General features: G+C 40.4%; 1 protein-coding gene across 3 annotated transcripts in view; it reads left to right on the plus strand.

Annotated features, from left to right (window-relative positions):
• WNT3A (Wnt family member 3A) overlaps positions 1-23,556 on the plus strand; it is a 109,678-nt gene that overhangs the window by 58,044 nt on the left and 28,078 nt on the right. The window contains exon 2 of one of the 3 annotated variants that reach the window (XM_040431695.1): positions 18,016-18,068. The exons of 1 other annotated variant lie outside the window; for it this stretch is intronic. The gene's annotated coding sequence lies outside the window, so the exon portion shown is untranslated. Of the gene's footprint in view, positions 1-1,729; positions 1,838-18,015; positions 18,069-23,556 lie in introns of those variants that run through there. One more of the 3 variants, XM_040431696.1, reaches the window with a different exon arrangement.

Raw genomic sequence — 23,556 nt, forward strand, 5'->3', positions numbered from 1 at the left:
GTCAGGCCTATTGGTTAGTACTAAGTCCAGTACGGCCGTCCCTCTAGTCGGGTCCTGAACCAGTTGGGAGAGCTAATTGTCTTTGGTTATTGCCAAGAACCTATTTCCTTTATGAGATGTACAGGTCTCAGTTTTCCAGTCTATATCTGGGTAGTTAAAGTCCCCCATAATAACCACCTCATTATGATTTGCCGCCTCGTCTATCTCATTTAGTAGCAGATTTTCTGTGGACTCTGGTATATTAGGTGGTTTATAGTAAACTCCTATTAGTAATTTATTATTGTTTTTAGCTCCATGTATCTCTACCCACAGTGACTCCACATGTTCATGTCCCTCACTTATATCTTCACGGAGTGTGGGCTTTAGACAGGACTTTACATAATGGCAAACCCCTCCCCCTCTCCGGTTTTGACGATCCTTTCTAAACAGACTGTAACCCTGAACATTAACTGCCCTGTCATAGCTATCATCCAGCCATGTCTCAGTTATTCCCACTATGTCATAGTCCTCCTCACAGTAGGGTTGCCGTACCTTCTCTTTAGGGTATTGTTCCACAGTAGGGTTGCCGTACCTTCTCTTTAGGGTATTGTTCCACAGTAGGGTTGCCGTACCTTCTCTTTAGGGTATTGTTCCACAGTAGGGTTGCCGTACCTTCTCTTTAGGGTATTGTTCCACAGTAGGGTTGCCGTACCTTCTCTTTAGGGTATTGTTTCACAGTAGGCTTGCCGTACCTTCTCTTTAGGGTATTGTTCCACAGTAGGGTTGCTGTACCTTCTCTTTAGGGCAGGGCTGGCCGACCTGTGGCTCTCCAGCTGTTGCAGAACTACAACTCCCAGTATGTCCAGTCTGCCTTCAGCTATCAGCCTACAGCAGGGCATGGAGGGAGTTGTAGTTTTACAACAGTTGGAGAGCTGCAGGTTGGCCAGCCCTGCTTTAGGGTATTGTTCCACAGTAGGGTTGCCGTACCTTCTCTTTAGGGTATTGTTCCACAGTAGGCTTGCCGTACCTTCTCTTTAGGGTATTGTTCCACAGTAGGGTTGCTGTACCTTCTCTTTAGGGCAGGGCTGGCCGACCTGTGGCTCTCCAGCTGTTGCAGAACTACAACTCCCAGTATGTCCAGTCTGCCTTCAGCTATCAGCCTACAGCAGGGCATGGAGGGAGTTGTAGTTTTACAACAGTTGGAGAGCTGCAGGTTGGCCAGCCCTGCTTTAGGGTATTGTTCCACAGTAGGGTTGCCCATGCCACTGATTTTGCCCAAGATTAGTTGATTGTTTCTGGAGGTGTGCCCTCTAATGCAGACTTTGTGGGATAGCCCCATTGACTGCTCTAGATACTCAGTAGATCTTCTACACCACCATTACATCTCTCATCTGTCTTCCAAATAAAATGAACAATGGGATTTCTACTGGAGAAGATCAGTCACATCCAGAAATCATGGTAATAGTTGACATGTCGGAAGCTTCCACCACCTTGTCCTTTGCAGCACATTGTCTCTGAAGGATACAAGACCTTGATGTGAACTCCTGTATTTACTATAGAATGTTCCGGGGAAGAGGAAAATAATCCGGACAATCGTACATTGTAACAACTTGTTTACCCTGCGCGGGAACATCAGCGCTCAGCGGCAGGATAAGCATTTAATACGATCAGCATTTCTGTAGATGGTTCTCTTGGAATGATGGATGATGGTCTTAAGCCTCAGAGATCTTCTCCTGTACAAATCAATTTCATCCTCTAAGAGTTACGACAATTACAGAATTATCTGAGGGAATTGCAGGTGACGGTAGATCAAAGCCACAAGGAATTCACAGCGAGTGGGAGGAAATCATCCCAAAAGGTAGGGTGCTCGACTCTCCACAGATGTTCAAGCCCTGTGGATACTCAACTGATGCCTTGTAATTGGCTATGGAGGGTCTGCAGACAATGGTGGGGACTCACCTTCACATGTCTGCTCTCACACAGGGCTACAACTAAAAGAGTGGAGAACCTTACAACAAATGAAACAATACTGTCTACAAACCAAAAAAGCCCAGTCACCATAACACCCTGCTTGTTCAGCATCTGCACAGGGATGGCTGTGGTGGTTTGCACTATGGGAGGTGCCATTATCCCACATTCTGTAATCATCTGATGCAGGAAGAACCAACACCTTGTCCATAAAAAGGGCTCAGCTAAGATGATACAAAGCATCTGTCCACAGGCTGCTTACTGTAACAAACTGCAGAATAGTGAGTGCAGCTCTGAGGTATAATGCAGAATGTAACTCAGGATCAGTACAGGATAAGTAATGTATGTACATAGTGACAGCACCAGCAGAATAGTGAGTGCAGCTCTGGAGTATAATACAGGATGTAACTCAGGATCAGTACAGGATAAGTAATGTATGTACACAGTGACTGCACCAGCAGAATAGTGAGTGCAGCTCTGGAGTATAATACAGGATGTAACTCAGGATCAGTATAGGATAAGTAATGTATGTACACAGTGACTGCACCAGCAGAATAGTGAGTGCAGCGCTGGAGTATAATACAGAATGTAACTCAGGATCAGTACAGGATAAGTAATGTATGTACACAGTGACTGCACCAGCAGAATAGTGAGTGCAGCTCTGGAGTATAATACAGGATGTAACTCAGGATCAGTATAGGATAAGTAATGTATGTACACAGTGACTGCACCAGCAGAATAGTGAGTGCAGCTCTGGGGTATAATACAGGATGTAACTCAGGATCAGTACAGGAAAAGTAATGTATGTACACAGTGACTGCACCAGCAGAATAGTGAGTGCAGCTCTGGAGTATAATACAGGATGTAACTCAGGATCAGTACAGGATAAGTAATGTATGTACACAGTGACTGCACCAGCAGAATAGTGAGTGCAGCTCTGGAGTATAATACAGGATGTAACTCAGGATCAGTACAGGATAAGTAATGTATGTACACAGTGACTGCACCAGCAGAATAGTGAGTGCAGCTCCGGAGTATAATACAGGATGTAACTCAGGATCAGTACAGGATAAGTAATGTATGTACACAGTGCCTGCACCAGCAGAATAGTGAGTGCAGCTCCGGAGTATAATACAGGATGTAACTCAGGATCAGTACAGGATAAGTCATGTATGTACACAGTGACTCCACCAGCAGAATAGTGAGTGCAGCTCTGGAGTATAATACAGGATGTCACTCAGGATCAGTACAGGATAAGTAATGTATGTGCACAGTGACTGCACCAGCAGAATAGTGAGTGCAGCTCTGGAGTATAATACAGGATGTAACTCAGGATCAGTACAGGATAAGTAATGTATGTACACAGTGACTGCACCAGCAGAATAGTGAGTGCAGCTCTGGAGTATAATACAGGATGTAACTCAGGATCAGTACAGGATAAGTAATGTATGTAAACAGGGACTGCACCAGCAGAATAGTGAGTGCAGCTCTGGAGTATAATACAGGATGTAACTCAGGATCAGTACAGGACAAGTAATGTATGTGCACAGTGACTGCACCAGCAGAATAGTGAGTGCAGCTCTGGAGTATAATACAGGATGTAACTCAGGATCAGTACAGGATAAGTAATGTATGTAAACAGGGACTGCACCAGCAGAATAGTGAGTGCAGCTCTGGAGTATAATACAGGATGTAACTCAGGATCAGTACAGGATAAGTAATGTATGTAAACAGGGACTGCACCAGCAGAATAGTGAGTGCAGCTCTGGAGTATAATACAGGATGTAACTCAGGATCAGTACAGGATAAGTAATGTATGTACACAGTGACTCCACCAGCAGAATAGTGAGTGCAGCTCTGGAGTATAATACAGGATGTAACTCAGGATCAGTACAGGATAAGTAATGTATGTAAACAGGGACTGCACCAGCAGAATAGTGAGTGCAGCTCTGGAGTATAATACAGGATGGATGAGATAATGTAATTACTGGTGCAGCTGTATGAGGAGGTGAGAGGACTGGGAGAAGGGAGGTGAAGCTCTGAACCTGCAGTTCCACAGGAAACAATTATTCCCATTGTTCAGAGCAGACCTCGTCACCAGACACAGATCAGAGCAGGTGTCATTATTGGATTGTGTGTGGCCAGTTTCACAATTTTCCAGCAGAGGAAAATAACTGAGGTGATTTCTGAGGCCACTGAAGTGAATGGCAAAATGACGAGGACAACTCCATGACTGGTACTTGCTTTTTTACACTTTCAGGTTCAGGTGCATTTTGTGAGCGAGTACGGACTTGTCCCATCTGTTATCTATCACAGTTTTGTACACTGTAGCAGACCCTCAGCAGTGTGATCAGGAAACGGTCAGCACAGGATTTCAGACATGCAAGTCGTCATGTTTCCATACGCTGATAACAAACAAAGATCTTGAAACAGTGAAGCTGTAAAAATACAAAGTCTATTAGAAAGTTGCAGAAATGTTCATGATACGGAGATGAAGCTCCAGACATAAGGACCACTGAAGCTTATGTGAGGGCTCCGACCTGTCGCCACGTTTTCTTTCTGTATCCTGACTTCTTCCTCTCGTGGCTGTGAGCTTAGTGACTGCGGCCATTTCTATCAGCCGCGGGGCTATGGTTTAGTCACACAGTCACTCGGGCTCCAACCTCCGCTATACGTGGCCCCGTGCACAGTACTGATCCGGGGCCCTCACTTATAGCAGCGGGCACATTTACACCACGTTTATCAGACACCATTAATCATTGTCCTCCTGTTCAGAGATCATGGCCTCCGCTGCTCCTGTGTTCTCCCATATAAATAGCTAGAGGTTAGAGACTCCACATTCTTTAAGACACAAAAAAGAATCCTGTCGATGTGAGGAGGCAAATCTGTGGCCCCGGGCGGCAAGTGAAATGTCTCAGGAGTCCTGCTCAGACCTGTCTGACATGTGCATCCATAATAACAGCAGCTCCTGCAAGGAGGCAAAATTAGGACAAAGAAAACGTCATCCCAAAGATGAGCCTAGAACTATGGAGGGACTCTAATACTACATGATGATGTGATGTGGATATATAGTACTATGGAGGGACTCTAATACTACATGATGATGTGATGTGGATATATAGTACTATGGAGGGACTCTAATACTACATGATGATGTGATGTGGATATATAGTACTATGGAGGGACTCTAATACTACATGATGATGTGATGTGGATATAGAGTACTATAGAGGGACTCCAATACTACATGATAATGTGATGTGGATATATAGTACTATGGAGGGACTCTAATACTACATGATAATGTGATGTGGATATATAGTACTATAGAGGGACTCTAATACTACATGATAATGTGATGTGGATATATAGTACTATGGAGGGACTCTAATACTACATGATAATGTGATGTGGATATATAGTACTATGGAGGGACTCTAATACTACATGATAATATGATGTGGATATATAGTACTATAGAGAGACTAATACTACATGATAATGTGATGTGGATATAGAGTACTATGGAGGGACTCTAATACTACATGATAATGGGATGTGGATATAGAGTACTATAGAGGGACTCTAATACTACATGATGATGTGATGTGGATATACAGTACTATGGAGGGACTCTAATACTACATGATAATGTGATGTGGATATATAGTACTATGGAGGGACTCTAATACTACATGATGATGTGATGTGGATATATAGTACTATGGAGGGACTCTAATACTACATGATAATGTGATGTAGATACAGAATACTATGGAGGGACTCTAATACTACATGATAATGTGATGTGGATATATAGTACTATGGAGGGACTCTAATACTACATGATAATGTGATGTGGATATATAGTACTATAGAGAGACTAATACTACATGATAATGTGATGTGGATATAGAGTACTATGGAGGGACTCTAATACTACATGATGATATGATGTGTATATAGAGTACTATGGAGGGACTCTAATACTACATGATAATGGGATGTGGATATATAGTACTATGGAGGGACTCTAATACTACATGATAATGTGATGTGGATATAGAGTACTATGGAGGGACTCTAATACTACATGATGATATGATGTGGATATATAGTACTATGGAGGGACTCTATTACTACATGCTGATATGATGTGGATATACAGTACTGTGGAGGGACTCTAATACTACATGATAATATGATGTGGATATACAGTGGGGGAAATAATTATTTGACCCCTCACTGATTTTGTAAGTTTGTCCAATGACAAAGAAATGAAAAGTCTCAGAACAGTATCATTTCAATGGTAGGTTTATTGTAACAGTGGCAGATAGCACATCAAAAGGAAAATCGAAAAAATAACTTTAAATAAAAGATAGCAACTGATTTGCATTTCATTGAGTGAAATAAGTATTTGAACCCCTACCAACCATTAAGAGTTCTGGCTCCCACAGAGTGGTTAGACACTTCTACTCAATTAGTCACCCTCATTAAGGACACCTGTCTTAACTAGTCACCTGTATAAAAGACACCTGTCCACAGAATCAATCAATCAAGCAGACTCCAAACTCTCCAACATGGGAAAGACCAAAGAGCTGTCCAAGGATGTCAGAGACAAAATTGTAGACCTGCACAAGGCTGGAATGGGCTACAAAACCATTAGCAAGAAGCTGGGAGAGAAGGTGACAACTGTTGGTGCGATTGTTCGAAAATGGAAGGAGCACAAAATGACCATCAATCGACCTCGCTCTGGGGCTCCACGCAAGATCTCACTTCGTGGGGTGTCAATGGTTCTGAGAAAGGTGAAAAAGCATCCTAGAACTACACGGGAGGAGTTAGTTAATGACCTCAAATTAGCAGGGACCACAGTCACCAAGAAAACCATTGGAAACACATTACACCGCAATGGATTAAAATCCTGCAGGGCTCGCAAGGTCCCCCTGCTCAGGAAGGCACATGTGCAGGGCCGTCTGAAGTTTGCCAATGAACACCTGAATGATTCAGAGAGTGACTGGGAGAAGGTGCTGTGGTCTGATGAGACCAAAATAGAGCTCTTTGGCATTAACTCAACTCGCTGTGTTTGGAGGAAGAAAAATGCTGCCTATGACCCCCAAAACACTGTCCCCACCGTCAAGCATGGGGGTGGAAACATTTTGCTTTGGGGGTGTTTTTCTGCTAAGGGCACAGGACAACTTATTCGCATAAACGGGAAAATGGACGGAGCCATGTATCGTGAAATCCTGAGCGACAACCTCCTTCCCTCTGCCAGGAAACTGAAAATGGGTCGTGGATGGGTGTTCCAGCACGACAATGACCCAAAACATACAGCAAAGGCAACAAAGGAGTGGCTCAAGAAGAAGCACATTAAGGTCATGGAGTGGCCTAGTCAGTCTCCGGACCTTAATCCAATCGAAAACCTATGGAGGGAGCTCAAGCTCAGAGTTGCACAGAGACAGCCTCGAAACCTTAGGGATTTAGAGATGATCTGCAAAGAGGAGTGGACCAACATTCCTCCTAAAATGTGCGCAAACTTGGTCATCAATTACAAGAAACGTTTGACCTCTGTGCTTGCAAACAAGGGTTTTTCCACCAAGTATTAAGTCTTTTTTTGTTAGAGGGTTCAAATACTTATTTCACTCAATGAAATGCAAATCAGTTGCTATCTTTTATTTAAAGTTATTTTTTCGATTTTCCTTTTGATGTGCTATCTGCCACTGTTACAATAAACCTACCATTGAAATGATACTGTTCTGAGACTTTTCATTTCTTTGTCATTGGACAAACTTACAAAATCAGTGAGGGGTCAAATAATTATTTCCCCCACTGTATAGTACTATGGAGGGACTCTAATACTACATGATGATATGATGTGGATATATAGTACTATGGAGGGACTCTAATACTACATGATAATGTGATGTGGATATATAGTACTATGGAGGGACTCTAATACTACATGATAATGTGATGTGGATATATAGTACTATGGAGGGACTCTAATACTACATGATAATGGGATGTGGATATAGAGTACTATAGAGGGACTCCAATACTACATGATAATGTGATGTGGATATATAGTACTATGGAGGGACTCTAATACTACATGATAATGTGATGTGGATATATAGTACTATGGAGGGACTCTAATACTACATGATAATGTGATGTGGATATAGAGTACTATGGAGGGACTCTAATACTACATGATAATGTGATGTGGATATAGAGTACTATGGAGGGACTCTAATACTACATGATAATGTGATGTGGATATATAGTACTATGGAGGGACTCTAATACTACATGATAATGTGATGTGGATATATAGTACTATGGAGGGACTTTAATACTACATGATGATATGATGTGGATATACAGTACTATGGAGGGACTCTAATACTACATGATAATATGATGTGGATATAGAGTACTATAGAGGGACTCTAATACTACATGATGATGTGATGTGGATATATAGTACTATGGAGGGACTCTAATACTACATGATGATATGATGTGGATATATAGAACTATGGAGGGACTCTAATACTACATGATAATGTGATGTGGATATACAGTACTATGGAGGGACTCTAATACTACATGATGAAATGATGTGGATATACAGTACTATGGAGGGACTCTAATACTACATGATAATGTGATGTGGATATATAGTACTATGGAGGGACTCTAATACTACATGATAATGTGATGTGGATATACAGTACTATGGAGGGACTCTAATACTACATGATAATGTGATGTGGATATATAGTACTATGGAGGGACTCTAATACTACATGATAATGTGATGTGGATATAGAGTACTATGGAGGGACTCTAATACTACATGATAATGTGATGTGGATATATAGTACTATGGAGGGACTCTAATACTACATGATAATGTGATGTGGATATATAGTATAATGGAGGGACTCTAATACTACATGATAATGTGATGTGGATATACAGTACTATGGAGGGACTCTAATACTACATGCTGATATGATGTGGATATACAGTACTGTGGAGGGACTCTAATACTACATGATAATATGATGTGGATATATAGTACTATGGAGGGACTTTATTACTACATGATGATATGATGTGGATATATAGAACTATGGAGGGACTCTATTACTACATGATGATATGATGTGGATATATAGTACTATGGAGGGACTTTATTACTACATGATGATATGATGTGGATATATAGTACTATGGAGGGACTCTAATACAACATGATAATGTGATGTGGATATATAGTACTATGGAGGGACTCTAATACTACATGATGATGTGATGTGGATATATAGTACTATGGAGGGACTCTAATACTACATGATAATGTGATGTGGATATATAGTACTATGGAGGGACTCTAATACTACATGATAATGGGATGTGGATATAGAGTACTATAGAGGGACTCCAATACTACATGATAATGTGATGTGGATATATAGTACTATGGAGGGACTCTAATACTACATGATAATGTGATGTGGATATATAGTACTATGGAGGGACTCTAATACAACATGATAATGTGATGTGGATATATAGTACTATGGAGGGACTCTAATACTACATGATGATGTGATGTGGATATATAGTACTATGGAGGGACTCTAATACTACATGATAATGGGATGTGGATATATAGTACTATGGAGGGACTCTAATACTACATGATAATGGGATGTGGATATAGAGTACTATAGAGGGACTCCAATACTACATGATAATGTGATGTGGATATATAGTACTATGGAGGGACTCTAATACTACATGATAATGTGATGTGGATATATAGTACTATGGAGGGACTCTAATACTACATGATAATGTGATGTGGATATAGAGTACTATGGAGGGACTCTAATACTACATGATAATGTGATGTGGATATATAGTACTATGGAGGGACTCTAATACTACATGATAATGTGATGTGGATATAGAGTACTATGGAGGGACTCTAATACTACATGATGAAATGATGTGGATATAGAGTACTATGGAGGGACTCTAATACTACATGATAATGTGATGTGGATATAGAGTACTATGGAGGGACTCTAATACTACATGATAATGTGATGTGGATATATAGTACTATGGAGGGACTCTAATACTACATGATAATGTGATGTGGATATATAGTACTATGGAGGGACTTTAATACTACATGATGATATGATGTGGATATACAGTACTATGGAGGGACTCTAATACTACATGATGATATGATGTGGATATACAGTACTATGGAGGGACTCTAATACTACATGATAATATGATGTGGATATAGAGTACTATAGAGGGACTCTAATACTACATGATGATATGATGTGGATATATAGTACTATGGAGGGACTCTAATACTACATGATGATATGATGTGGATATATAGAACTATGGAGGGACTCTAATACTACATGATGTGATGTGGATATACAGTACTATGGAGGGACTCTAATACTACATGATGAAATGATGTGGATATACAGTACTATGGAGGGACTCTAATACTACATGATAATGTGATGTGGATATATAGTACTATGGAGGGACTCTAATACTACATGATAATGTGATGTGGATATACAGTACTATGGAGGGACTCTAATACTACATGATAATGTGATGTGGATATATAGTACTATGGAGGGACTCTAATACTACATGATAATGTGATGTGGATATAGAGTACTATGGAGGGACTCTAATACTACATGATAATGTGATGTGGATATATAGTACTATGGAGGGACTCTAATACTACATGATAATGTGATGTGGATATATAGTATAATGGAGGGACTCTAATACTACATGATAATGTGATGTGGATATACAGTACTATGGAGGGACTCTAATACTACATGCTGATATGATGTGGATATACAGTACTGTGGAGGGACTCTAATACTACATGATAATATGATGTGGATATATAGTACTATGGAGGGACTTTATTACTACATGATGATATGATGTGGATATATAGAACTATGGAGGGACTCTATTACTACATGATGATATGATGTGGATATATAGAACTATGGAGGGACTCTATTACTACATGATAATGTGATGTGGATATATAGTACTATGGAGGGACTCTAAAACTACATGATAATAATATGATGTGGATATATAGAACTATGGAGGGACTCTAATACTACATGATGATATGATGTGGATATATAGAACTATGGAGGGACTCTAATACTACATGATGATATGATGTGGATATACAGTACTATGGAGGGACTCTAATACTACATGATAATGTGATGTGGATATATAGTACTATGGAGGGACTCTAATACTACATGATAATGTGATGTGGATATACAGTACTATGGAGGGACTCTAATACTACATGATAATAATATGATGTGGATATTGAGTACTATGGAGGGACTCTAATACTACATAATAATGTGATGTGGATATACAGTACTATGGAGGGACTCTAATACTACATGATAATAATATGATGTGGATATATAGTACTATGGAGGGACTCTAATACTACATGATAATAATATGATGTGGATATATAGTACTATGGAGGACTCTAATACTACATGATAATATGATGTGGATATACAGTGCTATGGAGGGACTCTATTACTACATGATGATATGATGTGAATATATAGAACTATGGAGGGACTCTAATACTACATGATGATATGATGTGGATATATAGTACTATGGAGGGACTCTAATACTACATGATAATGTGATGTGGATATATAGTACTATGGAGGGACTCTAATACTACATGATGATATGATGTGGATATACAGTACTATGGAGGGACTCTAATACTACATGATAATATGATGTGGATATAGAGTACTATAGAGGGACTCTAATACTACATGATGATATGATGTGGATATATAGTACTATGGAGGAACTCTAATACTACATGATGATATGATGTGGATATACAGTACTATGGAGGGACTCTAATACTACATGATAATGTGATGTGGATATACAGTACTGTGGAGGGACTCTATTACTACATGATAATAATATGATGTGGATATACAGTACTATGGAGGGACTCTAATACTACATGATAATGTGATGTGGTTATATAGTACTATGGAGGGACTCTAATACTACATGATAATGTGATGTAGATATATAGTACTATAGAGGGACTCTAATACTACATGATAATAATATGATGTGGATATATAGTACTATGGAGGGACTCTAATACTACATGATGATATGATGTGGATATATAGTACTATAGAGGGACTCTAATACTACATGATGATATGATGTAGATACAGAATACTATGGAGGGACTCTAATACTACATGATAATGTGATGTGGATACAGAGAACTATGGAGGGACTCTAATACTACATGATGATATCATGTGGATATATAATACTATGGAGGGACTCTAATACTACATGATAATGTGATGTGGATATAGAGAACTATGGAGGGACTCTAATACTACATGATAATATTATGATGTGGATATATAGAACTATGGAGGGACTCTAATACTACATGATGATATGATGTGGATATATAGTACTATGGAGGGACTCTAATGCTACATGATAATGTGATGTGGATATACAGTACTGTGGAGGGACTCTATTACTACATGATAATAATATGATGTGGATATATAGTACTATGGAGGGACTCTAATACTACATGATAATGTGATGTGGATATACAGTACTATGGAGGGACTCTAATACTACATGATGATGTGATGTGGATATATAGTACTATGGAGGGACTCTAATACTACATGATGATATGATGTAGATATATAGTACTATAGAGGGACTCTAATACTACATGATAATGTGATGTTTATATAGAGAACTATGGAGGGACTCTAATACTACATGATGATATGATGTGGATATATAGTACTATGGAGGACTATTACTACATGATGATAATATGATGTAGATATATAGTACTATGGAGGACTCTATTACTACATGATGATAATATGATGTGGATATATAGTACTATGGAGGACTCTATTCCTACATGATGATAATATGATGTGGATATATAGTACTATGGAGGACTCTATTACTACATGATGATAATATGATGTGGATATATAGTACTATGTAGGGACTCTTACTACATAATGATAATATGATGTGGATATATAGTACTATGTAGGGACACTATTCCTACATGATGATAATATGATGTGGATATATAGTACTATAGAGGGACTCTATTAGTACATAATGATAATATGATGTGGATATATAGTACTATTGAGGACTATTACTACACGATGATAATATGATGTGGATATATAGTGCTATAGAGGACTATATTACTACATGATAATATGATGTGGATATATAGTACTATGGAGGACTCTATTACTACACGATGATAATATGATGTCGATATATAGTACTATGGAGGACTCTATTACTACATGATGATAATTTGATGTGGATATATAGTGCTATAGAGGACTCTATTACTACATGATGATAATATGATGTGGATATATAGTGCTATAGAGGACTATATTACTACATGATAATATGATGTGGATATATAGTACTATTGAGGACTCTATTACTACACGATGATATGATGGGGATATATAGTACTATGGAGGGACTCTATTCCTACATGATGATAATATGATGTGGATATATAGTACTATAGAGGGACTCTATTAGTACATAATGATAATATGAAGTGGATATATAGTACTATGGAGGACTCTATTACTACACGATGATAATATGATGTCGATATATAGTACTATGGAGGACTCTATTACTACATGATGATAATTTGATGTGGATATATAGTGCTATAGAGGACTATATTACTACATGAAAATATGATGTGGATATATTGTACTATTGAGGACTCTATTACTACACGATGATAATATTATGTCGATATATCGTACTATGGAGGACTCTATTACTACATGATGATAATTTGATGTGGATATATAGTGCTATGTAGGGACTCTATTACTACATGATGATAATATGATGTGGATATATAGTGCTATGTAGGGACTCTATTACTACATGATGATAATATGATGTGGATATATAGTACTATGTAGGGACTCTATTACTACATGATGATAATATGATGTGGATATATAGTACTATGGAGGACTCTATTACTACATGATGATAATTTGATGTGGATATATAGTGCTATAGAGGACTCTATTACTACATGATGATAATATGATGTGGATATATAGTGCTATAGAGGACTATATTACTACATGAAAATATGATGTGGATATATTGTACTATTGAGGACTCTATTACTACACGATGATAATATGATGTCGATATATAGTGCTATGGAGGGACTCTATTACTACATGATTTCTTGATCAGCCTACTTGAGCACAAGCACAAATGGGGTTTTGTCCTTTAGGTACAACCAGACAGTGAAAGGTTAATAAACAGTAATTATCAGTCAATTAATTAGTTAATCACCATGGGCCCTATAAAGCTGAGCAGATGGAAAGAGCCAGTGTATTTTTTATTTTTCTCTAGGTCATGATGGAGACAAGTGAAATTATGTTTGACAATTTATTGAAGTCAGTGATACAGTAGAGACGGACATCAATGTGCAGAATATATGGGAGAGACTATTCTAAAGGACAGAGTGTTTCCTGGTTATCCAGTACTGGAAAAATAACTGAAACAGGACTGGGATAAGCTGGGAAGAAAACGGTGATCCAGGCTCTTGATTTAAAGGCTTTGTACTCCCTGGGGCATTTTTTTAAATTATTGTATTGTACTTATTTTGAGCTAAAAATCTTTAGTTTTTTTTTAATTGGTCTTCATTAAAAATACAGAATCCTTTTTTCTGTACATGGCTGAGATGCTCTAGAAGCAGCCTCTGGATTTTATCTCTTTTCTGTCAGTTGGGGAGCTGACGGGCTCCTTATCTCTGGTCTCATCTGACATTATAAACACTCATTATAGTCAGTTCTTATCTAACTAATAAGAATGTGGCTTATAAGTGTTTATGACCTCTCAGTAGTTTAGAAATAAGGTTTATTAGATGACTGGCACAAAGTGAAAGTGGAAGTACCAGTCACACAGTTAGAAAAACAGTTAACCCTTTGTGACAGAATGACTCAATATTTTTAATGAAGACCAATTATCCAAAAATGAGTAAAATTCAATCATAAACAAAAATTACCTCTGAAGGTATACATAGCCTTTAAGTCTTTCTATAAATTAGACAGAGTCCAAAAAAGCAGTGCTCCCCTCAGAAGAATCATCGCTCCTTAAGGAACCCATTGATAGGAAAGTATAATCACTGTTAAAATAATCCTATGCCCCAGTTGTCTCAAAATCCAGAAGAAGGGGTGCCTAGAAAAAAGAGATCCTATAGGGCTTACCTTTATCAAACTCTGCATCAACGTTCCTATTTGATGCTCCTTTGAACATTGTATAATTTTCCTCTACATTCGTGGACTCACTAATGCTTCCAAACAGTGTCCTGCCAATGTACCATCCATGAACCATTTCTGCAATCTGCCAATTCAGCCAGGGTCATTATTTGGTCTTCAAGTAGAGAATATTTTTGAGTCTCTGAACAATGGTAATGGAGTCATGTCCACAGACACTAAGAAGAGGCCCCCACTGGATCCTTTTTGGGGCAAAATGAAGATATCCAAAGTTGAAAAGAGGCAACAATTTTTTGACAGATCAAGAAAATTTAAGTTCAAGCAGGACACATCCACATCTTGTAAAAAGAATACTAGCCAGAAATCTTAAGATTTTTGATGGCAGGTATATTGGAATTTTTCAGACTGAAAATGTCCTCTTCTCTATGGTCGAAGACTCCATCAAACACTTGGGTGTCCTTAAAAATGCAAAGTCTATGCACTCAAGTTCAGAAGAAGCCCTCCAGATATCTTTTTCCTCAACATAGACAAGAATACAGTCGTTCCTCAACTTCTTAAAACAAGCTCATATACGGCCCCTCCAAGACAATATACACACTTCGTGAAACAGATGTCACAAGAGCCTAGACAAGGATTTTTCGGTGTGTTCATCGACTTGCCAATAGCTGAAGTGATGGCTAAAACTCCAGCCTCTGCTATGTGGCAATTCTCTTAAGAAAGTATTTACTACAGATGCCTACGCCTAGTTATGGGGTACACATGTAGACAGACTGTGTATCCAGAAAATGTGGCACAAGAAAAGGGAGTTATCCTCCAACCTGAGGGATATCAGACTGGCCTTAGCTCACTTTCAGCCTTACATGCACAATGGAAAGTCTGGTTCAGTCAAATTATTTACCAAAGGTTTACATTAACAAGCAATGGCACAGGGAGCTTCATCCAGGAGAGTGGAGCTTCAACTCTACAATATTCTCTCAGATTGTTAAGAAATACGGGTAAAACAACTCTGGATGCCATGATGTTAGAGAAGAATGAAAAGGCAACCATTATTCTCAGTATCGCTCTGTGATACAGAAATTTCCCTCAGGAGCAATACAGTGTATTGTATCATATTGTATGTTGTATCGACAGTTGGAGGAGAAGCTGATGTATTCCCACTGCTTCTATTAGTGCCTAGAGTGCTCAGGAGTCGGAAAGAACAGGCAAAAGTCATAGCCATTCTCCCATTCAGGCCTTGCAGGGCCCGGTTGTTGCTCCTGTGGTCAGGTATTGATCACTGTCAGAAATTCTGGACCTTCTCTCCCAGAAGGGGACTCTTCTTCTTCTTCAGCCGCAAAAGTTCCATCTCACAGTCTGGATGCTGACCAGGACAACCTGTTAAACCTAGGATTCTCCACTCAGGTTGTTAAAGCTTTGTTAGCTGCCAGAAGGCCAAAAGGAGTAAAGATACATAATAGGATTTGGGAAATTTTTTATTTCTTCTGTTCTCAAAATTCTCTTTCAACAAGCTCTCCCACCTCCATATTTCATTTTTTTGCAGAGTGGAATAAAAAGGCTTGAAATATAGCACTCCAGGTGCATTTAACCGGCAGCAATGCACAGTTGCAAAGCTTCTAACCATCATCTTGTCAGGATTTCCCTTAGAGCCTTAAAGAATTTCAATCCAGCATTTCAGTGTCCTGCACCTTCTTCTTGGGGCTTGTCCATAGTGCCAGCTGCACTGACTAAACATCAGTGTGAGCCATTGGAAGACTCTTAAACTTTCTTCCTAGTTGCCATCCCCTTTGCAAGGTGTACTAGGAAGCTACAGTCTTGGGCATACAAGGTACCATATTTCAGAGATCTAGGAGATTATTTGATTATTTTAAAGACCATGCCTGGTTTCCTCCCTAATGTCCCATCAACTAAGAACAGTACCCTGGAGATTTCTCTGTTTTTGTCTCCAGATCCACAGGTTCAGGAGAAGGAGGAATTGCCATCCCTTTATGTCAGAAGAGCTGTCTTAACATACTTCCAATAGACAAATACCATCAGAAAATCTGAGGCCCTGTCACTTCAACATCAGGGGCCCAATAAAAGAGAGCAAGTAATGCCAGTAGGTCGGTGGATCAAGAGGATCTATTGATATGTGCTACCAGCCTCCTCAGTCTTCTCTTCATATAAGAGTGTACTACACCTGCTCCACTACCACCTCCTGGACTGAACTGGGGCATATGCCATGAGAACAAATTTGCAATGTTGTCATATGGTCAACAGCTTCACCTTTCACAAAACATTACTGGCTAAACATGTTTGACTGCAAAGAGCTCTAATTTGGCAAAGAGTTCTTGAAATGGCATCTTCTTTCCACCAACTTAAACACTTCTTTACAAATCCCATTTGTGCTTGTGCTGCTGTAAGATGATCAAGAAAACAAAAATGTACTTACTTTCCTGGAGTCCATAGGCAGCGAAACTTTCCCTCCCTTATATAAATGTAATATTGCTGCATAAAATACACTGGCTCCTTCTGTCTGCTCAGCTTTATAGGGTCCATGGTGATTGGTTAATTGATTGATTGATCATTACTGCATATTAATCTGTCTCTGTCTGGTTGTACCTAGGGGGGCATTAACCCATATGTGCTGTCTACGGACCACAGGAAATGAAAATTTTGGTAAGTGAATTTTTGTTATATCTCACTATGAGTGTCTATTTCTACAGCATGCCCATATCATGTAAATATCTATTACTATGGAGGGACTCTATTACTACATGATGATAATATGATGTGGATATATAGTACTATGGAGGACTCTATTATTACATGATGAACTATGATTTGGATATGTATTATTGTGTAGTAGCATTGTAGGAGGAGGACAGGTCTAGAAGATGGAGCACAGAGTAATGTAACAGGTGGACAGGTCTAAAAAGAGGAGCACAAAGTAATGTAGGAGGAGGACAGGTCTAGAAGGAGGAGCACAGAGTAATGTAACAGGTGAAGAGATCTAAAAAGAGGAGCACAGAGTAATGTAGGAGGAGGACAGGTCTAGAAGATGGAGCACAGAGTAATGTAACAGGTGGACAGGTCTAAAAAGAGGAGAACAGAGTAATGTAGGAGGAGGACAGGTCTAGAAGATGGAGCACAGAGTAATGTAACAGGTGGACAGGTCTAAAAAGACGAGCACAGAGTAATGTAGGAGGAGGACAGGTCTAGAAGGAGGAGCACAGAGTAATGTAACAGGTGAAGAGGTCTAAAAAGAGGAGCACAGAGTAATGTAGGAGGAGGACAGGTCTAGAAGATGGAGCACAGAGTAATGTAACAGGTGGACAGGTCTAAAAAGAGGAGCACAGAGTAATGTAACAAGTGGACAGGTCTAGAAAGAGGAGAACAGAGTAATGTAGGAGGAGGACAGGTCTAGAAGATGGAGCACAGAGTAATGTAACAGGTGGACAGGTCTAAAAAGAGGAGCACAGAGTAATGTAACAAGTGGACAGGTCTAGAAAGAGGAGCACAGAGTAATGTAGGAGGAGGACAGGTCTAGAAGGAGGAGCATAGACTATTGTGGAAGAAAAAAGGACAAGTCTAGAAGAAGAAGCACAAATCAATGTAACAGGTGGACAGGTCTAGAAAGAGGAGCACAGAGTAATGTAGGAGGAGGACAGGTCTAGAAGATGGAGCACAGAGTAATGTAACAGGTGGACAGGTCTAAAAAGAGGAGCACAGAGTAATGTAACAAGTGGACAGGTCTAGAAAGAGGAGCACAAAGTAATGTAGGAGGAGGACAGGTCTAGAAGGAGGAGCATAGACTATTGTGGAAGAAAAAAGAACAAGTCTAGAAGAAGAAGCACAAATCAATGTACCAGGTGGACAGGTCTAGAAAGAGGAGCACAGAGTAATGTAGGAGGAGGACAGGTCTAGAAAGAGGAGCACAGAGTAATGTAGGAGGAGGACAGGTCTAGAAAGAGGAGCACAGAGTAATGTAGGAGGAGGACAGGTCTAGAAAGAGGAGCACAGAGTAATTTAGGAGGAGGACAGGTCTAGAAGATGGAGCACAGAGTAATGTAACAGGTGGACAGGTCTAAAAAGACGAGCACAGAGTAATGTAGGAGGAGGACAGTTCTAGAAGGTGGAGCACAGAGTAATGTAACAGGTGAAGAGGTCTAAAAAGAGGAGCACAGAGTAATGTAGGAGGAGGACAGGTCTAGAAGATGGAGCACAGAGTAATGTAACAGGTGGACAGGTCTAAAAAGAGGAGCACAGAGTAATGTAACAAGTGGACAGGTCTAGAAAGAGGAGCACAGAGTAATGTAGGAGGAGGACAGGTCTAGAAAGAGGAGCACAGAGTAATGTAGGAGGAGGACAGGTCTAGAAAGAGGAGCACAGAGTAATGTAGGAGGAGGACAGGTCTAGAAAGAGGAGCACAGAGTAATGTAGGAGGAGGACAGGTCTAGAAAGAGGAGCACAGAGTAATGTAGGAGGAGGACAGGTCTAGAAAGAGGAGCACAGAGTAATGTAGGAGGAGGACAGGTCTAGAAGATGGAGCACAGAGTAAGGCTACTTTCACACTTGCGTTCGGGGTTCCGCTTGTGAGCTCCGTTTGAAGGGTCTCACAAGTGGCCCCAAACGCATCCGTCCAGCCCCAATGCATTCTGAATGGATGCGTATCCGCTCAGAATGCCTCAGTCTGGCTCCGCTTGGCCTCCGTTCCGCTCAGCAGGCGGACACCCTAACGCAGCTTGCAGCGTTCGGGTGTCCGCCTGGCCGTGCGGAGCCAAACGGATCCGTCCAGACTTACAATGTAAGTCAATGGGGACGGATCCGTTTGAAGTTGACAGAATATGGTGCAATTTTCTAACGGATCCGTCCCCCATTGACTTTTAATGCAAAGTCTGGACGGATCTGTCTGACTAACTTTCACACTTAGATTTTTTTGTGAAATATAATGCAGACGGATCCGTTCTGAATGGATACCATCGTTTGCATTATAGGAGCGGATCCGTCTGTGCAGACACTCCGAACTCAAGTGTGAAAGTAGCCTAAAGTAACAGGTGGACAGGTCTAAAAAGAGGAGCACAGACTATTGTGAAAGAAAAAAAGGACAAGTCTAGAAGAAGAAGAAGCACAAATCAATGTCACATGTGGATAGGTCTAGAAGGAGGATCACAGAGTAATGTAACAGGTGGACAGGTCTAGAAGGAGGATCACAGAGCAATGTAACAGGTGAACAGGTCTAGAAGGAGGATCACAGAGCAATGTAACAGGTGGACAGGTCTAGAAGGAGGATCACAGAGCAATGTAACAGGTGGACAGGTCTAGAAGGAGGATCACAGAGTAATGTAACAGGTGGACAGGTCTAGAAGGAGGATCACAGAGTAATGTAACAGGTGGACAGGTCTAGTAGGAGGATCACAAAGTAATGTAACAGGTGGATAGGTCTAGTAGGAGGATCACAAAGTAATGTAACAGGTGGACAGGTCTAGAAGGAGGATCACAGAGCAATGTAACAGGTGGACAGGTCTAGAAGGAGGATCACAGAGCAATGTAACAGGTGGACAGGTCTAGAAGGAGGATCACAGAGCAATGTAACAGGTGGACAGGTCTAGAAGGAGGATCACAGAGTAATGTAACAAGTGGACAGGTCTAGAAGTAGGATCACAGAGTAATGTAACAGGTGGACAGGTCTAGAAGGAGGATCACAGAGTAATGTAACAGGTGGACAGGTCTAGAAGGAGGATCACAGAGTAATGTAACAGGTGGACAGGTCTAGAAGGAGGATCACAGAGTAATGTAACAGGTGGACAGGTCTAGAAGGAGGATCACAGAGAAATGTAGGAGAAGGACAGGTTTAGAAGAAGGAGCACAGAGCAATGTAACAGGTGGACAGGTCTAGAAGGAGGATCACAGAGTAATGTAGGAGGAGGACAGGTCTAGAAGATGGAGCACAGAATAATGTAACAGGTGGACAGGTCTAAAAAGAGGAGCACAGACTATTGTGGAAGAAAAAAGGACAAGTCTAGAAAAAGAAGCACAAATCAATGTGACATGTGGACAGGTCTAGAAGGAGAATCACAGAGTAATGTAACAGGTGGACAGGTCTAGAAGAAGAAGCACAACACAATGTAACAGGTGGACAGGTCCAGAAAGAGGATCACAGAGTAATGTAACAGGTGGACAGGTCTAGAAGATGGAGCACAGAGTAATGCAACAGGTGGACAGGTCTAGAAGAAGGAGCACAGAGCAATGTAACAGGTTGACAGGTCTAGAAGGAGGATCACAGAGTAATGTAACAGGTGGACAGGTCTAGAAGATGGAGCACAGAGTAATGTAACAGGTGGACAGGTCTAGAAGGAGGAGCACAGAGTAATGTAACAGGTGGACAGGTCTAGAAGGAGGAGCACAGAGTAATGTAACAGGTGGACAGGTCTAGAAAGAGGAGCACAGACTATTGTGGGGAAAAAAAGGACAAGTCTAGAAGAAGAAGAAGAAGAAGAAGCACAAATCAATGTGACATGTGGACAGGTCTAGAAGGAGAAGCACAGAGTAATGTAGGAGGAGGACAGGTCTAAAAGGAGGAGCACAGAGTAATGTAACAGGTGGACAGGTCTAGAAGAAGAAGCACAACACAATGTAACAGGTGGACAGGTCCAGAAAGAGGATCACAGAGTAATGTAGGAGGAGGACAGGTCTAGAAGATGGAGCACAGAATAATGTAACAGGTGGACAGGTCTAAAAAGAGGAGCACAGACTATTGTGGAAGAAAAAAGGACAAGTCTAGAAAAAGAAGCACAAATCAATGTGACATGTGGACAGGTCTAGAAGGAGAATCACAGAGTAATGTAACAGGTGGACAGGTCTAGAAGAAGAAGCACAACACAATGTAACAGGTGGACAGGTCCAGAAAGAGGATCACAGAGTAATGTAACAGGTGGACAGGTCTAGAAGATGGAGCACAGAGTAATGCAACAGGTGGACAGGTCTAGAAGAAGGAGCACAGAGCAATGTAACAGGTTGACAGGTCTAGAAGGAGGATCACAGAGTAATGTAACAGGTGGACAGGTCTAGAAGATGGAGCACAGGGTAATGTAACAGGTGGACAGGTCTAGAAGGAGGAGCACAGATTAATGTAACAGGTGGACAGGTCTAGAAGGAGGAGCACAGAGTAATGTAACAGGTGGACAGGTCTAGAAAGAGGAGCACAGACTATTGTGGGGAAAAAAAAGGACAAGTCTAGAAGAAGAAGAAGCACAAATCAATGTGACATGTGGACAGGTCTAGAAGGAGAAGCACAGAGTAATGTAGGAGGAGGACAGGTCTAAAAGGAGGAGCACAGAGTAATGTAACAGGTGGACAGGTCTAGAAGAAGAAGCACAACACAATGTAACAGGTGGACAGGTCCAGAAAGAGGATCACAGAGTAATGTAACAGGTGGACAGGTCTAGAAGATGGAGCACAGAGTAATGTAACAGGTGGACAGGTCTAGAAGGAGGAGCACAGAGTAATGTAACAGGTGGACAGGTCTAGAAGGAGGAGCAAAGACTATTGTGGAAAAAAAAGGACAAGTCTCGAAGAAGAAGAAGCACAAATCAATGTGACATGTGGACAGGTCTAGAAGGAGGAGCACAGAGTAATGTAGGAGGAGGACAGGTCTAAAAGGAGGAGCACAAAGTATTGTGGCAGAAGGAGGGCATATCTAGAAGAATGAGGGGAGAGTAATGTAGAAGGAGGTCTAGAAGAAGGACAGATATAGAGTAATTATGTTTGGCAGATAACTTTGGTAATCAGTGGAAAGATGGGGTTGGAAGCCAGCCAGAGCGGAGAGAGGTGAGAGAACTGTGCTAGGAAAGTGATGATTATGTAGATGTCTTATAGAATCACAGCTTTGTGATGGCACCATATGATGGTATTATGGACCTACAGGGTGATATGATGGACATTTCTAGCAGTGTGATGATTTCATGTTGATGTCATGTGGATACATAGCACCACGTTGGGATTGTGTGGTGCCATAATGACCATTTCACAGCATTATCTGGCTATATAATAATATGACTGGACTTTTCAGCAGTTCACTGTTTTTATATTGTATAGTTAGATCATTTCTCTGGATTGCACAGTTCCATGAGGGCCATATGATGGTATTGTGTTGCTGTTAGGTACT

Source organism: Bufo bufo, chromosome 5 (assembly GCF_905171765.1).
Source record: "Bufo bufo chromosome 5, aBufBuf1.1, whole genome shotgun sequence".
Taxonomy (NCBI): domain Eukaryota; kingdom Metazoa; phylum Chordata; class Amphibia; order Anura; family Bufonidae; genus Bufo; species Bufo bufo.